Genomic DNA, 22,692 nt, shown 5'->3' on the forward strand with positions numbered 1-22,692 from the left:
GGGTATCAGGGCTTTTTCTCAGAAGGGCCTCTTTGCCTCTCTGCTTATGTCCCTGTCTGTTGCCTCAGATAATTTATTTCAGATAATTACCACTCTTAATAGCCCTGAATGCTGCCTTGTCAAGAGTTTTCCATGAAGAGTTTTTGCCTCTACATGTTATTCAGTTTCGTGCTTCATCAATTATACCCCAACCCAGCAAGCAGCCAAGCCCTCAGCATGAGATCTTTTTTCAGGTGGGTCATGGGAGGTTACAGTCTTGGACATCTCGGACTTGACTGCAGAATTTTTGACTCTGGAATTGGTCAGTGTGAGCAGCTGTCCACCCAAGACTTCCCAAAATTATGAAGGCATTGGAAAAGTTGTAATCCGAGCAGGACTGTTGAAAGATGTTCAGTGGGAAAATCTGCATCTGAAAATATGCTAATATATGAATATTTTAATGTACTGATTTTTTTCAATTAAGTGATTCATGCTAAAAAGTATTTCTCATCAATTGGAAACAATATTCACTTCCTTTCAAATCAGAAGGAATTAAAACAAATATAATTTGGTTTCCTTGTTTATCTCCTCAGTCAAGGAGGGGGAAGAAAGGAGGGAAAAAACCAACAGAAGTTAACTATTTTCTCTGCAGCTACATTTTGTTTTGAATCAAGAAATATTTTTAAAATTCAAATCATTTCACTAAATATCAGAAAACTACATGAAGTATTCTCAGCAAAATGAAAGGCTGCCAGTTTGTTCAAAAGTTTTGACAGGCAAGATTTTCTATTATTTGTATGTTCTCCTAATCTTAATTTTGTTGATTTAACATATCTCAAATTAAGACCTTTGTTAGAGATGGTCCAGTTTTTCACTCGCACCTGAATCATCATACTGCAAACTTCATCCACTCTCACAGCCTCTGGATGAAAAGCTTTTCCAATTCAGAAATAAGGTCTTTTAGTCCTAGTTGTCATGTAGATCGTGCTACCCTTGTATATTTCAGAGATCACTTTGCTCGAGACAAAATTACATGCTCGGGACTTCAAAACTCATTCTGCCACAGCAGACATTTAGTTTCTTAGAAATGATAGTCTATTTCACTGCCCTGAATATCACATAGCTTGACGCACACAGCAGAGGCAAAAAGCAGAATAACCCAGAATTCTGGGAAGCATCTCCTGAGAGGTGGGGCAGGGATCAGAAGGAGCTCCTCAGGAACATTACACCATCCCAATAACCTTGGTTAGCTCCAAGGGCTGTGTTAAGGCACAAAATCTCATCTGTGTTTCCACCATTACACTGCTGTCAACTCAACAAATTTATTGTCTGTCTGGCCATATGTAGGGGTCTTCTGAAAGCTCTGGCTTCTGACTTAACAAGGGCACTTTTGAGTCTTGGGTTTCATTTGAAAAGGAAGGAATGGGGGGAGAGAGAGGAGGAGAGAAAGAGAGAAAGACAGAAAGAGAAAGAAAGAGAAAAAGAGAGGAAGAGGAGAGGAAGAGAAAGAGTGAAAGAAAAAGGGAGCAAGAGAGAGAAAAAGAGAAAGTGAAAGAGAGAAAGAAGGAAAGAAAGAAAGAGAAAGAAAGGGGAAGGAAGGAAGGAAGGAAGGAAGGAAGGAAGGAATTAGGAAGGAAGGAAGGAAGGAAGGAAGGAAGGAAGGAAGGAAGGAAGGAAGGAAGGAAGGAAGGAAAGAAGGAAGGAAAGAAGGAAGGAAAGAAGGAAAAGAAGGAAGGAAAAGAAGGAAGGAAGGAAGGAAGGAAAGAAGGAAGGAAAAGAAGGAAGGAAAAGAAGGAAGGAAAAGAAGGAAGGAAGGAAAAGAAGGAAGGAAGGAAAAGAAGGGGAAGGAAGAACCCTTTGCAAGCAGTCCACAATTCCAGCTGCATGCACATCCCAAAGCAAGCTCTACTTTTCAGAAATGTTTAGCTTTCTCTCTTGCCAGGGGCTGGGACACGGAAGGGAATTCAGGACACTTGGAGATGGCCCTGTCTTTTAGGCCTGTAGGCCTGCTAAATGGCTGTAGAGGGAACGTCCTGACTTATTTCCACACATGCACCCACAAAACCAGGTCAAATGATTCGGAAGGCAACCACAGGCTGGGGGGAGGAGGAGGGGGATTTTTTTTATATTTTTGTAGAGGAGAGAGAGCTTGAAGAGAGGATTTTTGAACAATTAAAGCCAATAAAGTTTATGCTTTCTCACAAGCTTGTCTAAGACCTACCTGGTCATTGCCTTGACATTTTGACTTACAAAAAATCACCAGGCTACCAGAGCTGAGAGATGGTCTTGGAAGAGCACAGACTTGGTGTGAAAGGCTAATGTGTCTGATGGCCTCTTAGTGATCAAACTTGATAAACTAAACATGGTCTTGACATTAAAAGAAAAAAAAATTAAGACAAAACTACTTCTACAGAATTCAAACTTCAGGATTAAAAATTAGAACAATAAATAACAGTATGAACTGGAGATGAGAGATAAGATACAGCAAGATCTCATGAAATAATTAACAGACAAGAAACAGAGACAAAACCAAACTAGTCAGAGACAGACCCATAGTAATTACCAAGTCAAGCATGTGGCCTTTAGAATGAGAGGGATCATTCATGTGTTACACAAGATTAAATGAATCTAAGAGTGCTATAAAACCATGCACTGCAAGTGAAAGAATTCAGAGCAAGACAAAATTCAAACTCACAGATGCTCAGTGAAATTTACGGTGAGTTCAGAGAGAAGCTCTGCTAAATCATTAAATAAAGACTTGGAATTCCTCAGAGAACAATTTAAAGCAGTGCAGAAGGAAGAGGTACAATAAACCAGAACAAAGTGGAAGAGAATACACAAAACTCAGCTTGGTTCTGTGGCTAGACAGAGGTACCAGTTTGAATCCGCTCGAAGTCCCTCGGTGTTTGCATCTATTTGCAGAATAATAGGAAAGGCAACTAACAAAGAGGGAGGGTAGGAGGGGGAAGGAACATTGTGCCTCAAAGGGAAAAAAGAAGCAAGATGAAGAAGGAAGAAGTGCATCTGAAGAGGACAAAGAGGAAAACAGTAAAGAAACTCATATTTGGAAGGAACAGGCAACAGATACCACAGCAAGCACAAGTGGCAACTCCTCCAGTTTGCACATCACCTCCCCTTGATCCACCCACGATCCCTGCAGACCTTTGCCTCAATCAAGACGGGTGACTAATGTGACCAGTAACGTGCCACTTCAGCCCCGAGTTCCCAACACCAACCCTCTCCCTGAACTCTGAAGTTAAGCAGTGTCCCCAGTGATTTGCATATGTGTGCTGTGTCAGAGGCTGTTCCCAGCTCTGTGTCAGCGTGTGTGTCTGTAGGAATGTGGGCAGCGGGCTGTCCTGCTGCAGCTTTTAATCCCTTTGTGACCTGCCGACTCCCCGCCAGTCTCCTGGGACTCTGTGAGCACCTTCAGTGGTTCTTCACCTGTTTAAGTTCCAAAAGAGGTATATACTGCACCAGGGAGAGCAGGTTGTGCTGCACAGCACAGCCCCTGGGCATAAAACTGGATGCAACCAACTCTTCCCAAGAAAATGAAAGCGCTTCAGGTCCTGGTGATAGAGTTGGAGTAGCTCGTCGGTGAAATGTTGCGGCTCTTCTGACACTGTCTAAACAAGGTCATGAAGACTACTCCTTTACCTTATTTATGCTCCTTTCAGTGTGCCACATTAGCTCCAGCCAGAGATTCCTGGATAAAGTTATTCAGAACAGAATCCTGTGTGCCCTGTGCATTAAAGCAGCAGCATGGAGTACATGGCTGGGATACACAGCTGCGGGAAGAAAGCTGATCTAAATCACTAGTGTTCACCCCAAGTTGGCTTTTATTCCACACACCCTGAATTGTCTTCTCCTGCCAACAGTCAACAAAGCCAGAAAAATGCAGACGTGGCCATTTTTAAAATCCAAATTTTGCTTTTATCAATAAACGTGGTGACACATGGTTTCATAATGGGATAAATAAAAAGAGACCTGCTACCTGCACAATTCAGTGAAGATACAAATTTTATAGGGCAAAGTGTGACCTGAAACTTAACTTTTTTTACCATGTTAAATTCATGACTGTTCATGTCTGCTTGTTGATGCTTATCTACTTTCCTAGCCGAAGTATAAAAGAATTGTGTTGTGTCCACTAACACAAAACAAACTGCTGGAAGTTTAGCTGTCTTACAAAATTAATTACAAAATATCTGTGGGATTAAACACTTTGATTTAACTAAGTTGGAAACAACTGGAAATGTTTTAATTTAGTCCCAAGCCATCATCACACTGTGTATATCAGGAAACACTATTATCATGATCAAAGTGTTTGGGGTTTAGATCTATTAAGTTATGTGTGCTTATTAACAAATTCAGCAATGTAGTACAGCATAGACATCCTAACCTTGACAGTTCTTTCTCAAGTTAAAGTAGTCAAATTACTCCCTGCAAACTTGTAATTTCGGATTTTATTCATTCTACAGGGCAAGTAACTGGTTAAACCCTTAACTGGCTACACAAATACCTCATGGCTTAAATTCAGATTCCTACAAAGGGAAGGTAGAGATGTCCTCAGTGTCAATAGGCCATGACTTCCACAAAGCTGGTGCACGGTAGCTGAGAGAATGACCACCCACAGTGACATATTTTTACACTGAAGATGCAAGGAGGCCTACACCAGTGACCTTTCCTGGAGACCAGGAGAATAAGGCTCAGTAATTCAGGATTTAGCCATTCAGAGAAGGTTTTTGGTCCCAGTTAATAAAGGGTCTCGCTAATCCAAAAGCTACAAACCTAACAAGAGTCCTGATCCAGCAGCGACTATGGTTCAGGCAGGAGTTGGGATTTTGCTTCATTTGATGAGGAATTTATGCTGCTTTGAGCACTGTTTGCAAAAGCCCTTGGATACCGGGGGCTGTGCTCCCTCAGCCTTTGGCACCATGCACCCCTGAGTTCACAGGATCCCTCTCCCAGTCCACAACTGCCAGGAGAGAGCAATGCAGCAGAAATTTTCACCTGGCCAGCACGGTGGTTGTCCTCCTGTGTCTCAAATGTGCCCCGTGTGCCATAGCCCGCCGGTAGCCACGAGCAGGCGTTCACACACATCCCCCCTGCAAGGGAGAGTTACTGCCAGAAATATAATGTGTTATGCAAACAACTTAGTCACCCAAAGAGCTTTATACATGCACAATAAGTAGATAACACAGAGCAATAAAATACACTTTGCTGGAGCAGCAAGGAAACACACAGCCTTTCCATTCTGCCTTCAGTGCAGGAGCAGAAGCAGCCTGGTGAACCAGGTCAGCCAGCCCTACAGAGTTTTGCATAAGAATTTCACACAAGTATACTACCTAAACCATTTCCTAAGGACATCATCTGTTAATGAGATCACCCAGCCAGAGAGCACAATAATGCAGGGAGGTTCTTTTGGAAAGGGGGCACTGGGGGAGAACAGTTTAAAACAGAGGAGGTTTTCTAATCTTTTTAGGGGGCAGAATATTAGGTTAGGGTGCAGCTTGGAGAAATAATATTGCAGTTGGGCTTTTGGAGTAGCTTTCAGGCCAGGCACTCTTTAACCAGCTGTAGAGCAGCACTGGTCACAAAAAAGATCCAATATATATGTGTATAATCATAGAATCACAGGATGGTTTGGGTTGGAAGGCACCTTAGAGAACACCTCATTCCACCCCCCTGATGGTCTCAGGGACACATTTCCACTATCCCAGGTTGCTCAGAGCCCCATTCAAACTTCAACACCTCTGGGGATGGGGCATCCACAACTCCTTGGGTCACCCTGTGCCAGGGCCTCCCCACGCTCTGTGTGTATTCATGCACATAAAAATCAAACCTAATCCTAGTCTTTCTAGGAGGAAATGTGTCCTGTCTGACCTGTGTGACATGCCCATGTTCCTTCAAGGCTTCATTCAAGATATTACCCACAGTTATAAAGCAAAAAGGAAAACCAAGTCCCAGTATTATTTGAGCCATCAGGTATGATGCAGTCGTGGTTATTTGGAAGTAATCACACTTGTGGCAATTTACAGATATTATCCCCTCCTCTTACCAGTGGCATAGAGATAATAGTGAGCTATATACTCTGAGAGAAAAGGAGAGTGTGGCTGAGCAGGTCCCTGTGTATTTCTGAATGTCTTTTCTGCTCACCCTCAGTCAAAAGGAGGGTGAGAGAGTAGGCGCTGACCTGCAATTTCAGAGCAACAATGTTCCCTCAAAACTTCACACCATTTACATTCTTCAGTGGCACATTAAAAAGCCTCTCATTCTTAGCAATTTAATAAAATAACAAGTAGAGAGCCAGAGAGAAAAATGAGTCAAAAGAACCCCAAAACAGTTTCATCTTGATAAAACAAGAGAACCAAAACCTCTCCAAGGCTATGATTACAGTCAGATTGGACAAAATGAGAAAATGAAAAAACAGTGGTATCAAACTAACCCACAGACTTTGTGGGAACCACTTGTGTAATCGGGAAGCAACTGAGAGAGGAATCCTTGTCCTCAGAGAAGGTGTTACCAGAGATGGAGCAAAGGAGTGAGTTTGTGGCTGCTCGTGGATGTGTGTACAGGAGCCTGTGTTTGTGTGCTGGAGCTCACAAATGAAAAATTAGAGTGACAGCTGAAAGTGCCAAAGGCAATCCAAGGAGACAAAAGGGGAATAAAGAGGATGGAAGAGGAGTAATGGAAAACGCAATCGGTGGTGTGACGAGGAGAGGTGGAAACAACTGAGACTTTTCAACTGGGTGAAACAGAAGATGAAGTAAAGGGCAGAAGCAGAGAAACAGAAAGTAGTATTTGGAAGAATATTACCACCTATTCTCATTTTATATTCATCTAATGACTACCACCCTTTCTGAGACAAACCTAGCTGTAATGACTCTTTCTTATAAAACGCCTTTTTTTCCTTCCTAATCCACAAGATTCCCTGCTTGCTCTCCTGCCAGTGCGCATGCAGAGGAAGCTTCCTGAAATAGTTTTGCTGTTTCAAGTGAACAGCTCATAACCAGAAATGGGCTGAAGAGAGGCAAGAGTCTTACTCCGGAGAGCATCATCTTATATAACCATAATGTCAGTAGATCTAAATTCAAATTATGTGACCTGAATCACAACTCTAAGCTGCAAAGACAAATCTTTGCCCCCTGAGTGATGGACACGAGAAATTCCAGACTGGCATTCTTCAGCCCACCCTCGGAAAGCAATCTATAATCTTCCTCTCTTCAAGCTGTGGCTGGATACTGCTTTCCCAACCAGAACAACAAGGCACCAGCTGAAAACAAATCAACTAAAATAGTTGAAATTAAGTAAGAAAGTACAAAACAAAGCCATGCTTTGAGCAGAGGAACCACTTGGGGGAAAAAAAAAAAAAGGAAGAAATAAAGAAGAAAAAAAGTATTCCAGTCAAATATTTTAGGCTAGGAGGAAGAAAATTTATTCAGTTTCCTGAGTTCAAGCACACTGTGTAAGTGTGCTTTCTCTCCAAATGTCATTGGAAAGCAATTAGCTTTTTGAGATTTCAGTCCCAAAATCTGAGGGAACTTCTGAAGTGTGCTGCTTTGGCTCCCCCCTCCCAATTCCCCCCACAACCAAAACCTCCACCCTCCATTAAAATACAATCATAGGCAGCAAGATGGCTGGTGTTGAAAGAAACATAGCTAAGTTCACAGCTCAGCAAGTCCAGACTTTAATCAATTATCTCCTAAGCTTTTTAAAAAACTTTCCAAAGTCAGTGAATGCTTTGCACACCTCAGCTCAGCTGTACTAACCTGGCCCAACTGAAGGAGACCAACTTGTGGGTACACAGAGGCACTAACGAGCATCAGACTGGCAGGAATCTGACTTTTCAGCACTATTTGACAAGAAAACATGGATTTCATTGGTCTGGTTTACGATTTCTTCATCTCAAGTGAAAGAGGCACTTTTCTATCACTAGCTGGTTCCCTGCTCACAATTAGGTAGACATTTCTTCTAGCAAAACTGGTTATTGTTTTGGGCTTGGAAAAGCATGATAAAGCAGAAATCTCTCTGATCAGTATGGCATCACAGGGAAATTTTATTGCAATATCAGCTTGGCAGATTGGGAAATTCTATATTGACCTGGCAGAGTGGAGTATAATATTTTGTTGCAGCAACATTTTGCCTATAATTTCAGCAGAGGTGATATCTAAATATGAAGCAGACGCATATAAAATTGACTTATGCACATATATCTTAGCCTAAACACTACCAAGTAACAGAGACATTAAAGTGCTTTTTGCATAATATCCCTTCTAGTAAAAGTTTTTGCAAATAGATCATAATAAGAGAAATAGAAACACAAAATTTACATATTTATCATTTACTCTTTGCTGCACTGGCAATTCACTTTCTTGAAATGAATCCCTCATACTCAACCTGCTGTTCTCATTTATCAGTGAGCAGAATTCCCATTCACCAGTAATACTGAAAATTATGCACCCTAATGAACACCCCAAAAACAATGCAGGGGACTTTCACCAACTTCTGAATTCAAACCCCTGACTTTCTGATGTTTATGGTATCACTCAATGACAAAAAATGACATTGTGGGTTTCAGCTTAGTGCAAATATAGATGGAAGTAGAGATAATCTCTTGGTGAAAGGAGCCATGTGATAGATATGCTACAACAAACTTTCTGAAGAGCTTGGCCTGATAGCTTCAGGAAAGGCTGTGTCCTCTAGAGAGGTGGTATGAGATAATCTAGGAGGGTGTTTAGAGATCTGAAGAGAGATCCAGTACCTTTGAAGGAGAGCCAGTGAATGTTGAAATGCCACTTGCTTCTGAATGACATCAATGTGCAAAGAAGTCACCTGGGCAGTAAGTTCAACCACGCTTAACTCTTTCTTGTTTATTTCATTATTCTCCTCCCAGTCACTCAGAGACACAGGATGGCACTTAGGGATCTGACAGAGTACGTGAAAGGGTTAAAAGGACTGTTTGGGAGCAGCAGGGTGATGCATAGGCACATCTATTGAAAGCAGATGAATCCCATTACCACCCATCAGAGCAAGCTCCTGCTTCTGCTCTGTGGGTGAAAGTGCTCTAGTTTGCTGGGTGAAAATTTAGAAGGGAGAAGGATATAAGTAGCCAGGATGAGTGTTCTACCTCATATGAGCAGTTAGAAGGAATGACAGTGAAAGGAGGATAATATATGCATCTTCCACAGCACTCCGTTGCTTGTTATGGAAACCTTGTTAGCAGATGAAAGTGACAGGTGAGGTTTAGCTCTGTTAAAAACCAGCACAAACATGGTATGATGACTGCCAAGGCAGGGGAATGGAGCAATCTGTGAGCAGGCTTGGAATCCACAAATAAAACAGGTACTGTTTTGTTCTTAAAATCCAAAGACAAGCAGAAGCACAGAAACTGCCAGACCAGGAGGAAGGAAAAAGGAGAAAGAAAAAAAGATATGTACATTTAAGCCCTTGGCCTGTAATATCAATGGGTACTCACAGGAAAAAAAAAAGAAAAAAAAGAAGAAAAAAAAAGGAGAAGAAGCATAACATGTCACCATGCACTGTTTACATCACTTACATTCATAGTAGATGACCTTTCCCACGAATAAAATGCCTTTGAGCCTGCCCATGACTAATTTCTAATGTTGTTGTGATTTTAACCTTGGCAGTACAGGGAAAATGGTCACAGCAGACTCCAGTTCCAAGGGGCCAGAAACAGCTTTGCTTCACCACTGTGACACTCTCATTTTTAAACCAGCCTGCAAATTATCTCAGCTACCAAGTTCATTTAGGAAAGTCCCAACAATCCATGGCATGAAGGAATAGTTCCACAAAAACTGCTGGTATGAGGTCTGTGAATATCTGCTGTTGCTGTTGCGCAGGAGACTCAGATTCATCTGTAAAGATCCCTTACAGAGGCGTAATCTTCACAAGTCAGAGTCATGTGTTTGTCTGACACACAGTGAGAAGAAAGCATGGTGTGCAAGACCAAAATATAGTCCTTTTACTTTGGCTCCTCTCAATTCTTAATCCTTTTTTCAAACTTGAAAATTAATTTGCATAATTTTCTGCTCCGATGACTTTCAAGGATTAATTGTACTACTGAAAGGGACAGGAGCAGTTTTGACATAAATGGGAGGCAGGAAGACAATGGGGGAGCCTGTAAATTTCTGATCTCCTCCTATGACATAAGTACAAGGAGTATCCAGTGTAATACACTGAGATGGCCAAAATAGGCTTCATCTCACTTCCTGTCACCCTGACCCTCTGCAAATCTTCACATTTAAGGTCACTCGTGTTCAGCCATTCATTTTCTGTTTGTTGCATCTGAGGTTCATCAGTCACTTCTTCCTTCTACTTTGAGTGGAATCTGGATTTTTATGTTTTTACAAATAATTTCTCTTGCATTGCCCTCAGTAACAGTGGAAAATCACCATTAATATGTACAGAGAGAAATAACAGAGTTTATCTCAGATGCTCCTTGGTGAAACCTCTCTTCCTGTTAAGCTCATGAACTTTTCTCCTCTCAAAATCAATCAGAAGTGCACAACGGGGAAATGCACAACCCTCATGCTCTCCCACAGCCTGTCTGTTCCTCCTGTCACAAGATGTCTTTTCACAGATCACTTTGTCTGTCCTTCTCTGAACTTTGCAATTTTCCCCTGTGTTTTTGGGAAGAAGCAGGAACAAACACATGCTACCAGCAGACACCCAGCTATGGCTTGGCAGCTGCCCTAACTTAGGTGAAACTATGTTGATATCTGTCACGTTAGGACCTGGCCTCATATTTTCAGCCTGGAGGTACCTAATCCAAAGCCTTCTAGGTAGCCATCAAGAGGTAATGTCTGGATGCTGGCTCCAAAATGACACATCAATCAGCAGAATCAAAATAACATGAATTTTCCATGATTACGTGAGATACAGATAATTATGGTCAAATCTGCTTTGCTTCTCATGGTAATTATAAGGATTAACATACTATTATGATTACAGTGTAACTGTGTGGATGTCGTATTACCAATATTATAGCTTTCCCATGAGAAGAAAGCTGGAATGGATGACCTCTAATCAACAGGGAGGCCAAACAGTCTTACTGTGCCACAGGAGAAAAAAAAAAATTGAAATTTGAACTATTTCAAATCTGGGTTGCCCTTCTGATTCTGTAAAACAAAGTAATGGGGATTTTTCTGCCCTCTCCTCTCCTCTCCTCTCCTCTCCTTTCTCCTTTCTCTTTTCTCCTTTCTCCTTTTTTTCCCTTTCCTCCTCTCTCCTGTCTCCTCTCTCCATCCCATTCCTTATGAAAAATCATCTCCACCGTTATTTCTTCCCATACAATGTTCTCAGTGAAAGATATCTCACACAAGATCTATTTTGCCCAGAAGTGTTGGTCTGCCCTCAAGTTGCCATGCTTCAGCAGGGGGCTTCCCATCTGCTGAGCTAAGGTAAATGTCTCTTAGTCCACACCAGGAGAAAGCTAGTTCAGCTTAGCACGGTCCACTGTGAGACAAATCCTGCCAAAGTAATTGCCATCCTGACAGAGAAAATCCTGTTTTATCAGTTGTGACTTGTCTCTAACCCCTCACTGGTTGCCAGACTGAGTACTATGAAAACTGCCAAGTAATCAGCCTGCAACTGAGTTGAGCTATGCTTACTCAGTGGGGAACTAGAAAACTAAAATATGTCATCATCTTTGAGGTATCCAAAATTCATGAGTGAGCCCACCCGAAGGCCTGAATAATTTTAAGCACATTTTTTCATTCTTCATTTGCTTTCTGGTGTGAAGGCCTGAAGAGGTCAAATTTTTGAATTTCTACAACCACTAGGACTAGAAACAGACTTTCCTTTTTTTTCTTTTCATTGGAATCAGGGACAATCTTGTCTCCAATAGCTAAATCATTGAATTTGAAATGCTAAATCTTGCTTCACTGTCTGCATGATAACCAACCCCTGAAATACCACACTTCCTTGTCAGCAGGCTTTGCAGAGAACCTTCCAGAAGGACTGGGAACTTCCTCTCTTTTCTGAAGAATGATAATAGCACAAAGAAACCCATTCAGATTTCATGCCAAGGAAACACAACACTGTTGCAGGGGAACCTTCATGGTTGAGTTGGATTTTATTTTCATCCTCCTGAATAGATAAAGGCTCTTGCAGAAATGTTGTAAGATGTTCATTTGGCACGAGCCTTGGCTTGTTCTTACTAGAAGACCATGCACCCAGTGCATCATTCATGTGCCATGTATTTGATCAAGCTCCACATCCCTGGGAGGAAGGATGCCTGTGGTCAGTAGGGAGTTAGATGGGGGCTTAAAAAGAGAGGAAAAGGTCTACTTTGGTTAACACTAGCAAGCAGGAAATCTATGGGTTTGAAGATGGCAACCTGATGTTTTCCAGGTGAGCTTTACTGAGAGGAGGCCTGGAGTGTTCACCAGAATTTATCACTTGCTGGTTACAGGAGTTAATTTTATTCAGAGGAGGAGAGACATGCCAAGCGGAACATATGGCACAATAAGCTCCTGGTGGGTGGAATGCATTTTTGGACTGAATGCCAGAAAAAGCCATGATCTGCCTGAGGGCTTGCAAAGCATTTTGGTGGGACCTGCTCTTCGTGTTGGCCTTTTCATTTCTCCAGGCTACAGCTCTAATGTTTTCCATCCAATGTTTTTTATTTTCCCCACAAAAACTCTTAATTTTTTCCACTCCAAAGACAAGATTATTAAGTCATTCTCTGAGGTTTTTCTGGCATTGTAAGAAGAGACGTGCTAGATTAGACTGCAAATTCCCCTGACTCAGTACTGTGTCCATGAGAGGAAACAGTACCAGTTGCCTAAGGCAGGGTGGAAGAGCAAGGAAAGCATGTGACACTTCTCACATTCCACCTTCCTAGGTCCTTCACAAAGCTTGCTTTGTGTGTCTCAGTAGCATTCCCGGGTTGGATTTCACTGCATGCACAGATGAGGAGTGGCAGCTCATGAGCCAGAGGAACCAACCTGCTTCTGTTTATGGTTGCTACCTGCTTCACCTTCAGCAGGCGAAGGGAAGACTTCTCCACAAGAGCTGAGAGTTGCTTTTGGTTTATACAAATGCATGATATTTTCTGAATTCTTTCAAACTGTTCGTTTTCTGATCAATCTCCATGGACTTTCTCCCCTCAGGGATTTCCTTCGTCCCACTCTTGGGGGTTGTCATTAGCTCTGACAGCACTGAGAGTCTATTGTTCCTCCTTTCACTTCCAGGAAAAGACTTTTTTCCTTGTAGACAACATGTTGCACAGGTCTAGGGAGAACTAGAGCAGAGAAAGTTGTTTAAAAACTTCTTTTAAGTTTGCAGTGCTGGTAAGCAGCCTGCTTGCTTATATTATTGCCTTAATTTCTGCTGCTTGCTGCAGAGCACTGTGGGCTACAGAGCCTCTTAGGTACCACAATACAAGTACTTTAGACTTTTTCACAGCTCTCAACACATGGTCTGCCAGTTTAATTTGGGTTGAGTAGCACCTCACTGCTTGCATAACCACTCCGAATTCAAAGGTGGCAGAAGTAAGTCTCGGGGACAGTCACAACTTATCACCCACTTAGATCTTTGCACTCCCATCCTTAATGCCTCATAATGTCATTAAGAGGTGCAAGCACTCAAGAGTTCCTGGACCTAATGGCCAGACAAGTCCATTAGGTGACTGGCTCCCATCAAGGTGTGCATGGGGTGTTCTTTGCAATGTCACCTCAGGACACCCTTTTGTAGACTGCAGATAATTATTACATCCGTGTATTCGTCCCAGTTTCTCTGCTCTGGACACTGCCTGCTGTCTGAGCAAGGGGATTTCAGGGGAAATGAGACAGCACAAAGAGGCCACAAGCCTACAGCTGTGACCAAACCCAGTAGGACCAGACCCTCAGCTGGCATAAACCACTGTTGTAAGTAACAGTGAGATGGGAATTTCCATTGCTGCCAGACCAGCCTGGGGAATAGGAAGAAAATAATCTTTAGCTCATTCTAGTAACATTGAACAAAAAAAAAAATGGGTCTGAAACCAGTGAAATCTGCATATGGTGTGCAAAGTGGATTACTTGCACTCAGCTTCAGCTGAACACTGCTCATATACACCAATATATGCCCTTCACTGACAATGAAAAGAGAGTGCAGACAGTGTTTTACACTAGACTCTACCAGATGTAACCATTGGAAATGCGTGACAATGCCTCTGGTCCTGGAGGTATTGATGAACATCCAAAGGAACATCTGCTATTTCATATCAGGGAGTAAAAAAAGGAATCTGTGTGACCAGACTCTGCACTAAAGTATACATATTTGTTTCAAAAAACCCAATTTACTGACTAAGCCAATCTTCAGATGGTGCACACTGGCAGACGTCTGCCAAAGTCAAAGGAATTGTACTGATTTATACTCACAAGCCACATAATCTGTTGAGGAGAAAGAGAGAAATATGGGCAGAAGCCTCCTTCCCTTACTCCAGCTCCACACTGTGGCGTCTGCCACCTCCCAGACCACTCAGGGACATTCAGGTTACTCGAGTGCCATTTCAGCTACTGCATTCCAAGATCTCCAGGCTGGCAGAGACTCGCTGACAACCTACAGCAGACTCTAAATGATAGGGCTGTCCAGCAGGGCTGCACTCCCAGGAATGTGTTCTCTGAAACCAGACAGAACCAAGACCTGAGCTCGTGAATGGTCTCAAGTGCACTCCAGCAACCACAGGCATTCCGAGACATTTCTGCAGGGCAACCACAATCCCGTGAATATCTCAAGGAAAAGCAGACACAGGTGAATTGCTGAATCTTCTGAGGCTGAAAAAATACCTTCTTCACAGGCCCATACACAAAAAAAAACAAACCCTCAAACAAACAATAAACAAAAGAAACAACCAGGGGGCCAAAAAAAAAACCACCAGAGAAAACCACACCAGCACTAAGTCTGGCCTCGGATAAATTGCAAAATGTCTTCTTATTATAATTACTGAGATCCCTGAGGGTACATATAATTGAATTAAGGGGTGTCTCTACTTGCATACTTAGTGGCTGTAGAGCTGTCTTCAGCTTCAGTCTGTGGTCCCGTAATCAGTGTCCAGAACATGCACAAGACGCCCTTTAATTTGGTTATAAGTAGCCCTTGGGGAACTGTGGAATTAAACAGTATCATAAGGTTCTAAACATGGTCTGTACAAGGGCTAATTCCACGCTCCTGCTCAATAGAGGATTTCTCAGCCTCATCAAAGTTTTATGCTAAAATTTTTGGCTAATATTTTGAAAGCATGTTACTTCATTTGACCTAAATGACTTTTGCACATGTTCATTTCCATTTTACTCTATCAGCCTGTTTAACATAATAGCATATTAACAGTACATTTGAAAGAAGAGTCAGTGGTTTGGAGTCAGTCCAAAGCAGTCACAGCAGCAGGAGAGAGCAATAAGAGTTCTGAAGAAGGAAAATCAGACTTGAGTCCCCATTATTTCTTTGCAAAATGCAAATATCCTTGTGCACAAGGGATGTTTTGGCACAAGAACATAAAGTTATTTGTACCAGATTACCAGATTATTTCCTGAAAGATGCTCCCTGAGAAGACCAGACTGCTGCAAATGGCGCTTCACAACTGGAAAGTGCTGAGAAAGCAAATTCTTGAAATTATTATGTCTTTTAACATGTGTGCAAGTAGGACATTTTTACATAGTTTTGTTCCATACCATTCCAATATATCCATTCAACAGCATGCATGTGGACAGGCAATAGACACAATTAGTGGAACCCCAGGCCATTAAACTTTTGTTATTAGATCTTGTTTATAACTTTGCCAAACCCAACCCACTTATTCCATAATATTCTTCAGTGATTATCTGCCTGAATTTAATTTTTTGATTTTTATTCTTGAATGCAAAACAGCTCAGTCATTTCCAAAAGTAAGATTCTTAATCTTTTAACAGTGATTCGATTGAGAGTGTTGATACTCACCTAAGAAGTAGAATATGTGGACTTATGACCAAAAAAAAAAAAAAACACGAATGTTTCACCATTTAGAATCAAGTATGCATTTACTTATGAGGGGTTACTGGTTCATAAACTTAAAATGACAACGTTCATCAGCCAACCCAAGCAACAGAACAATTGAAGTGAATTTGGGACATCTGTATACATTTGAGGCTTGCAGATGTTGTCTAGCATTGGATCATAAAGCAAAACAAAAGAAGAGGGAGAGTGTGTCTGGGTGGAGCTTGCCAATGATGGCTGTTGTCGAAAGCCCTATTTCCAATAAAGAAGTCAAGATGAGAAACGTTTTTCAGCAAAGACCTTCTTTACACACCAGCTAGGAAGCAACGCTGATGATGAGGAAAACCTGATCCTTTTAGCTGGGTTTGCCACAATTTGCTCCCTGTTCTCAGCGACTCATGTAAATCCCAAATAACACCAAAAAATTGGGATTGTTCACCGTGGAGAAGAGAAGCCTTGGGGTGACCTCACTGGGGCTTTCCAGTGCCTGAAGGAGCTACAAGAAACGTGGAAGGAGACTATTGACGAGGGATGGAGGGACAAGGACAAGGGAGAATGGCTTCAAACAGGAAAAGAGTAGGTTTAGATCAGATATTAGAAAAGAACTGCTCTCTGTGAGGATGGTGAGGCCCTGGCACAGCCTGCCCAGGGAAGGCTGTGGCTTCCCCATCCCTGGAAGTGTCCAAGGCCAGGTCGGACAGGCCTTGAGGAAACCTGGGGTAGCGGAAGGTGCTCATGGCAGCGGCTGGAACAAGATGAGCTTTAAGGTCCCTTGCAACCCAAACTGTTCTATCATTCTGTGGTTCTGTGACAGCTCCAGAGCAGCAGCCCAGTGCAGCACCACGGAGCAAATGACACCGACAGACCTCTTAACCCGGGCAGAAACACCTGTGTGTACCCAAGGGCACAACTGGGCTTGTAAGTTTGCTTCTGAACCAGCACAAGATGGAGTTGTCAAGGCACCGTGGAGCTCATAAAGTCCAGCCCAGGGCTGACTGTTAAATCAGAGGATCTCACAAGAACAGCTGCTCCAGGCTGCTCTGTAAACCACAGAGAAATCCATAAAAACTCAAACCACCAGAACTGACTCGCTGGCATAGGGAGAGGTGAGGGCAGAAAAGGCAAATTACCACTATTTTAGGTACAAGTACAAGCAGGGAGTTAATCAACCATGAGCCTCTATCTGTACATAGGAAGCAGTCCAAACTGTACACTGAGGAAGAAAGAAAATCCTTTTTTGTCGAGATCCTCTGAAAGAGTGAGAGATAATTGCCATGCACAAATATAAATTAGTAAAACAGCACAATATATATCAAAACTAGAGAGACAGAAGCAGAATTTTTTGAAGCAGAATTTTTTTCTGTTTGAAAGAACATTGGCATGGCCATTTCAGTAAAATGCCATAGGGGAGGTGTTTTGTGGGTAGAAAATATCTGTCCTGTAGTTCTCACCTAATTATGCAAAGTTACAAACATCCTTGCCACATTAAGGGAACCATTGTTTTTTTATCAAATTTTTACTCTCAGCCTCAGTTCAAGCCTTAGAACAGGCTTGTGAAGGAGAAGCACGGTTAAGTCCTTGAAGCTTCCCAGAAAACCCTGTGTGCAAGGTCCCTCAACCTAAAATGCTCTGCTTATCAGCTTTCTAACCCTTTTCTTTGCACAGGATTCAGAACGGTTCATGGGAACGCTGCAGATGGTCCCTCCCAAGGGAACAACTAATTGCAAAAGAGGAATTCTTTTCCTGTCAGCTTTATGACTTGAAATAATGTGGGCAAACACACCAACCATCTTCCTTTGGTTGCTAAGAGATCTTAAATTCCAGGCAGTGAAATGGCAGGGTGAGGTGTGTGGCTCCATGGTGTGTTGTGAGTGGTCCCCTGTGTGGTGATGTTATACTGACTAAGCTCTAGAGCTGCTCAGACATTTTCTTTTGACACAACAATTTTTCCCCAGGAAATTCCAAATCATTGGCACAGAACCTGCCCAGAGATTGCGCTGACATCAGCGCAAGATACTCAAGAAATGCTCCTGCTTTTAACTTCCAAACAAACCTCTGTGAAGGAAACTCAAATCTCCACGCCTCCTCTGGGTCCCTGTGTCCCTCTTTACCCTGAAGCTTCTCCATCCAAAAGTCAGCTGTGTAACATGGTCTGTTTTGAAATGCCTTCTCCTAGCCACCAAAACCCAAGCTCTTGGATACTTTGGTTTCCATTTAGGGGGGATTTTTGTGCCTGTGTGTTGCTCTGCCCACTCCAACTACCTACCCCAAACTACTGTAGGTTAAATAGTAGAGATGTGGGGAGAAGTGGGGAACTGCTCCCACTCTTCTGGCTCAGGGATCTAAGGCATTGCTGGAAATCAGAAGCAGCAGAGGCAAGGGAAAAGTGTGTCAGAAATGTCTGTGTCAACATTAACAGTTTCCAAGATAGTATTCTTTTTGAAAACATATTCCCCCTGTTGAATATACACTTAAGCTATTGAAAATTAGGAAAAAAAATAAAGATATGTAGTGACAATTGTCATGATTAAGTAAGCACAAAGGAGTTGTGCTGGCCTTCAGCATAACCCTGCAGGGGAGCTGCAGGTCCACCTCTGCCTGACAGAACCAAAAATATTGAACAATATTTTCCAGATGTAGAAGATTCCCTTGCTACAGAGGCCACCAAAACCTACTGGAGCATGAGAAGGGTATACTTACTATCATATTTTAAGTTGCCATACTCAGTGGTCTATAGAAATATATGCTGGCATAGCACACAAGAGTGTAGAGAAATTCAGAGGCAACTTGATGCCCACCTCTCCTAAGGTATCATTTACATGGTATAGATTCTTCATTTCCATTAAATACAGCAGAACTTTTTAAATTTTGCATTGCTCATTAATTAAGGACAAAAACCTCAAAAAAGAGAGCAGAGGAGGTATGTTGCTTCTTAGAAGTCTTCCTTCACCTGCATTTCTTACTGTTCCATCAGGAAGCCTGATAGAGTAAAACCATCACTTTATAACTTGATTGGGATGTGTTTTGTGGAACATAGTAAATAGCTCCAGCTTTTCCTAGGATTTCAACACATCCATGGTTTAAAAAGAAACACACAAAAATAAATCCTCTGCTCTCTTACACCCATTCAGCAGCACTAAGGTCACAGGTTGCAGGGACTGAACTGAGCCCAGAATTCAGCCAAAAAGCTGTCCAAATAAACTGGTTGACTGTTGCATGTTATACAAATGACAAATTATACTTGAACAGGCAGGCACATGCACTGGGGCTCTGGCTGGGGAATCTTGGAGGCACAATTTGGCTTCCACATACTCCTGAGTGCAGGCCTATTGCCTTAAGCACATCTGCACATCCTAAAAGCACGGCCCAGCTCTTGGCTTTCCAGCCCAGTCTCCTGTAACCTTGCCCAGTCTGGATGACTTCATTAGTCAATTGTCATGGATTAATATAAACCCATGGTTTGGATCCCCCACTCAAGCTGCTGTTATATTTTTGCCACTGTTTCTACACATTACAACAAAGCCTCTGTAGGGTCTGGAGTATCTTCCATGTGTGTGCCATACGAGAACCATAATGAAGTTACTGTTCTAACTCAGAAGAAAACTGAGATGACAGCTGAGAAGAAGTGTCCAGTGTTTTCAGTGAAACCTTTTTGCAGTCATCATTAGGGATGTCACCCAGATTTTTCCAGTGGAAGGAATTTTTTGGTGTACACCGACTCCAGGTTTCGTTTCACATCTAACCTGAAGATGTGGAAATAACTCCTCTAACAGAGAAGGGCACTGTACAATTCCCTTTAATTTACTTGTAAAAACTATTAAAAAACAAAAGTATCAAAGCAGCCAGCTGGTGCCATTCCAGTATGCAGAAACTGACCATTTTTCAGGAGGCACAACAGGAATGTGCACACACATTCGCTTTTCCTACACGTGTTAGAGATCCTGACCCCACAACCACACAGTCACAGAAACCTCACACCTCACCCTCAGCATATTATTAGGACTCTCAGGAGTATAAATTATCATTACTTGAGGAACACACTGAAAATTGTAGTAAATAAAATTCTCATGTGGTGGTTCATGACTCCTTAGTTTGCTCTCACTGGTTTTCTTCTTTGCAGTGATTGCCGTTTCATTAATTAAATCTCATTTCTGTTTTTTAAAAACAAAATGCTTGTATTTCTCTGTCCTCTACATTTCATTAGCAGCTTAGCAGAAATGTATTAAACAAGGCATCTGAAATTTCAAACATAATTGTAAAAAAAAATTTTAAAAAATAAAATAAAAAATAGTCTTTACCAAAGAATTTTTAGCAAGAATTGAGTAACCCAGATCACACTGGGTAGCACTGATCATAAGTTAAAGAAAGAGAGATCTTCAACAGCATTTTTAGCATCAAGAAGAGAAAATTTTACAAGTCACAAGATGTTCTTAGGTATCTTTGATTTTTACTTGAATTGCAATCCAGGAATTAAAGAAAGTTTTTGAAAAATGCCCTTGATCTTAACCCTAGGCAGACATATAAATAGACTGATATGGACAGCAACAGCATAACCAAAAGATTACACTGTTTCATGGGGCTGCTAAGCCCTTTACATGTCAAAAACTTTCAAACTTTAAACTAACACCTTGAAAAATTAATTTCTCCACAGTCCCTTATGAAATTATATCTTTTTTTCTTTAGCAGAACATTTTTGTTGCCTCCAAAAGAGAACATTCGTCACGTATATCACACCCACCAAGCTCCTTTCATCCTTTTTGTCCTTAAGAGAGAGCAGCTGTGGCTGCCCCATCCCTGTAAGTGTCCGAGGCCAGGGTTGGATGGGGCTTGGAGCAACCTGGGATAGTGGAAGGTGTCCCCATGGCAGGGGATGGGACTGGATGAGCTTTAAGGTCCCTTCCCACTCAAATCAACCTGTGATTCTATGACATAGGGTCTCTATGGGTATTTGTAACTCAGGAAATACTATGACTTAAGGATTGTAGAAGCCGCAGCTGAGGTTCAGCATCTCCTGACTTACCTGTTTATTAATGGTAAATGCAAAATCCTGTCTCTGCTGGGGCTACATTTTAAAAAAAATCCAGTCCAATGTATCTCAGCTGATGGAGAGACCATCATTCCTGAACCAAACCAGAGAGAGGAAAAAATTAGGATTTAATAGGATCAAATATACTCTCTTGATTCCTGATTACTTTAAATTTAGAGCTATCTATTTTCTTTACCACATTCATGGTGAACCAGCCCCAAGACTTCATCACTCCAAACTGGGTTTTTGCATGAAATCAGTAAGAAAAGGTAGTAGCTGGATTTGTCTATAAGGTTTGATCTTCAGACACTTGGTCATGCATGAAAAGCACCCAAGAGGGGACTGGCAGAGCGTGATGACACCTAACCAACTAAACCCAACTTGAAAATATTATTAATGTTTCATGCTTTCAATTTTTTCCCATAAATCCATGCCTTAAATATTCAATTTTAAATTAACCTGCAATTAAAACCCAGGGCAAAACTGTGGCCTGGTTGATTTCTTGCACAAACGCTCAAAATCTGATTGTAGGAAGTGAATGGCAACATTCCGTGAACATCACTGAATTAAAACTGACTTTTGAATTTCAATGAATACTCACAGACCCTTTTTTTCCATTTGCTCTGGTATGCACATACCACTCATTCTTGGCTGAGAACTGCAGAGCTGAACACATTAGACATGGTGACTACTAAACATGGCTGGTGTTTGAATCTCTCCAAATTATAGATCTGGACATGAATAACCAAAAATTACTGTAATTAAGGAAATGCTGAACTGTATCTAGTTAAGTGTTTCTACCTTTCAAAAAGATCTGCTGAGAAATACCCTGCATGCACATATAGGAACAAACTGCCTGCCTTAGAATTTGACTTAAGTGCATTTTAAAAGCATTAAACCCCACCATTCTCAAACCAAACCACTTTCAGTGGTTTCCAGTCTAACTAGTCGTTTTCTGCACTAGTTGAATAAAACAGTCACAGAAAGTTCTTGGTGTGAATGCCGTGCATGCTGTTCCTCTGCATGAAAATGGTGATTACACTTCTCCAAGAAACCCCCATGTAATGCTTAATCCTGTAAACCATACCAAAATATTTCAGTCTGCAGGGGACATGGCTGTTCAAGGTAAGTTTCCGATGCAAAATTGCTTTGTCATACACATGTACACATGGATTTCTGTAGCCTTCCTCTGGGTAAGCAGACTTCAGAATTATTTTCTCCCTGTAGCCAAGGAAGAAGTTTGTGTTTACTTTTCAACTTATTTTCCTTGGTTCTGTAAATCAGTTTCTACACAAAGTTGAAGCATGGGTAGAAATCTGTAGAAATTGAGAGATTTCTGCTCATGCACTTATTCTTTCCAGAACAGCAATGCTTTACTGTAACGTTTTAATAATCAAAGTTTAAAAAAAGAACAGGTCAGCATACCAACAACAGATAATGAAAAAAACACCTAACAGTTTTTGTTTGATGAGCTAGAAGGACTCAGTAGGATAGGTTTTGAAAAACATCAGGTTTCATTGCGTAATGGAAAATCTCACCTATTGTTTTCACTCAGATATTTAAATTCAGAAAAAGCAGCTTGTTAGTCAGAGAATGCAATACAGTCTGTCTTTGACTAAGGTTTGATTGCAGTGAATTTCAGGGATTATTTCAAGATTAAGTCAAAGCATTGGGTACCTTCCAAAGAGAAGCTTTTTCTAAGTCACTTCTCA

The 22,692-nt window shown here is 41.6% G+C and overlaps 1 long non-coding RNA gene across 1 annotated transcript in view; it reads right to left on the minus strand.

Annotated features, from left to right (window-relative positions):
* LOC125320549 overlaps positions 1–22,692 on the minus strand; it is a 62,574-nt gene that overhangs the window by 5,153 nt on the left and 34,729 nt on the right. The window lies entirely within an intron of this gene.

The sequence above is a fragment of the Corvus hawaiiensis genome, chromosome Z, assembly GCF_020740725.1.
Source record: "Corvus hawaiiensis isolate bCorHaw1 chromosome Z, bCorHaw1.pri.cur, whole genome shotgun sequence".
In the NCBI taxonomy this organism is placed as follows: Eukaryota; Metazoa; Chordata; class Aves; order Passeriformes; family Corvidae; genus Corvus; species Corvus hawaiiensis.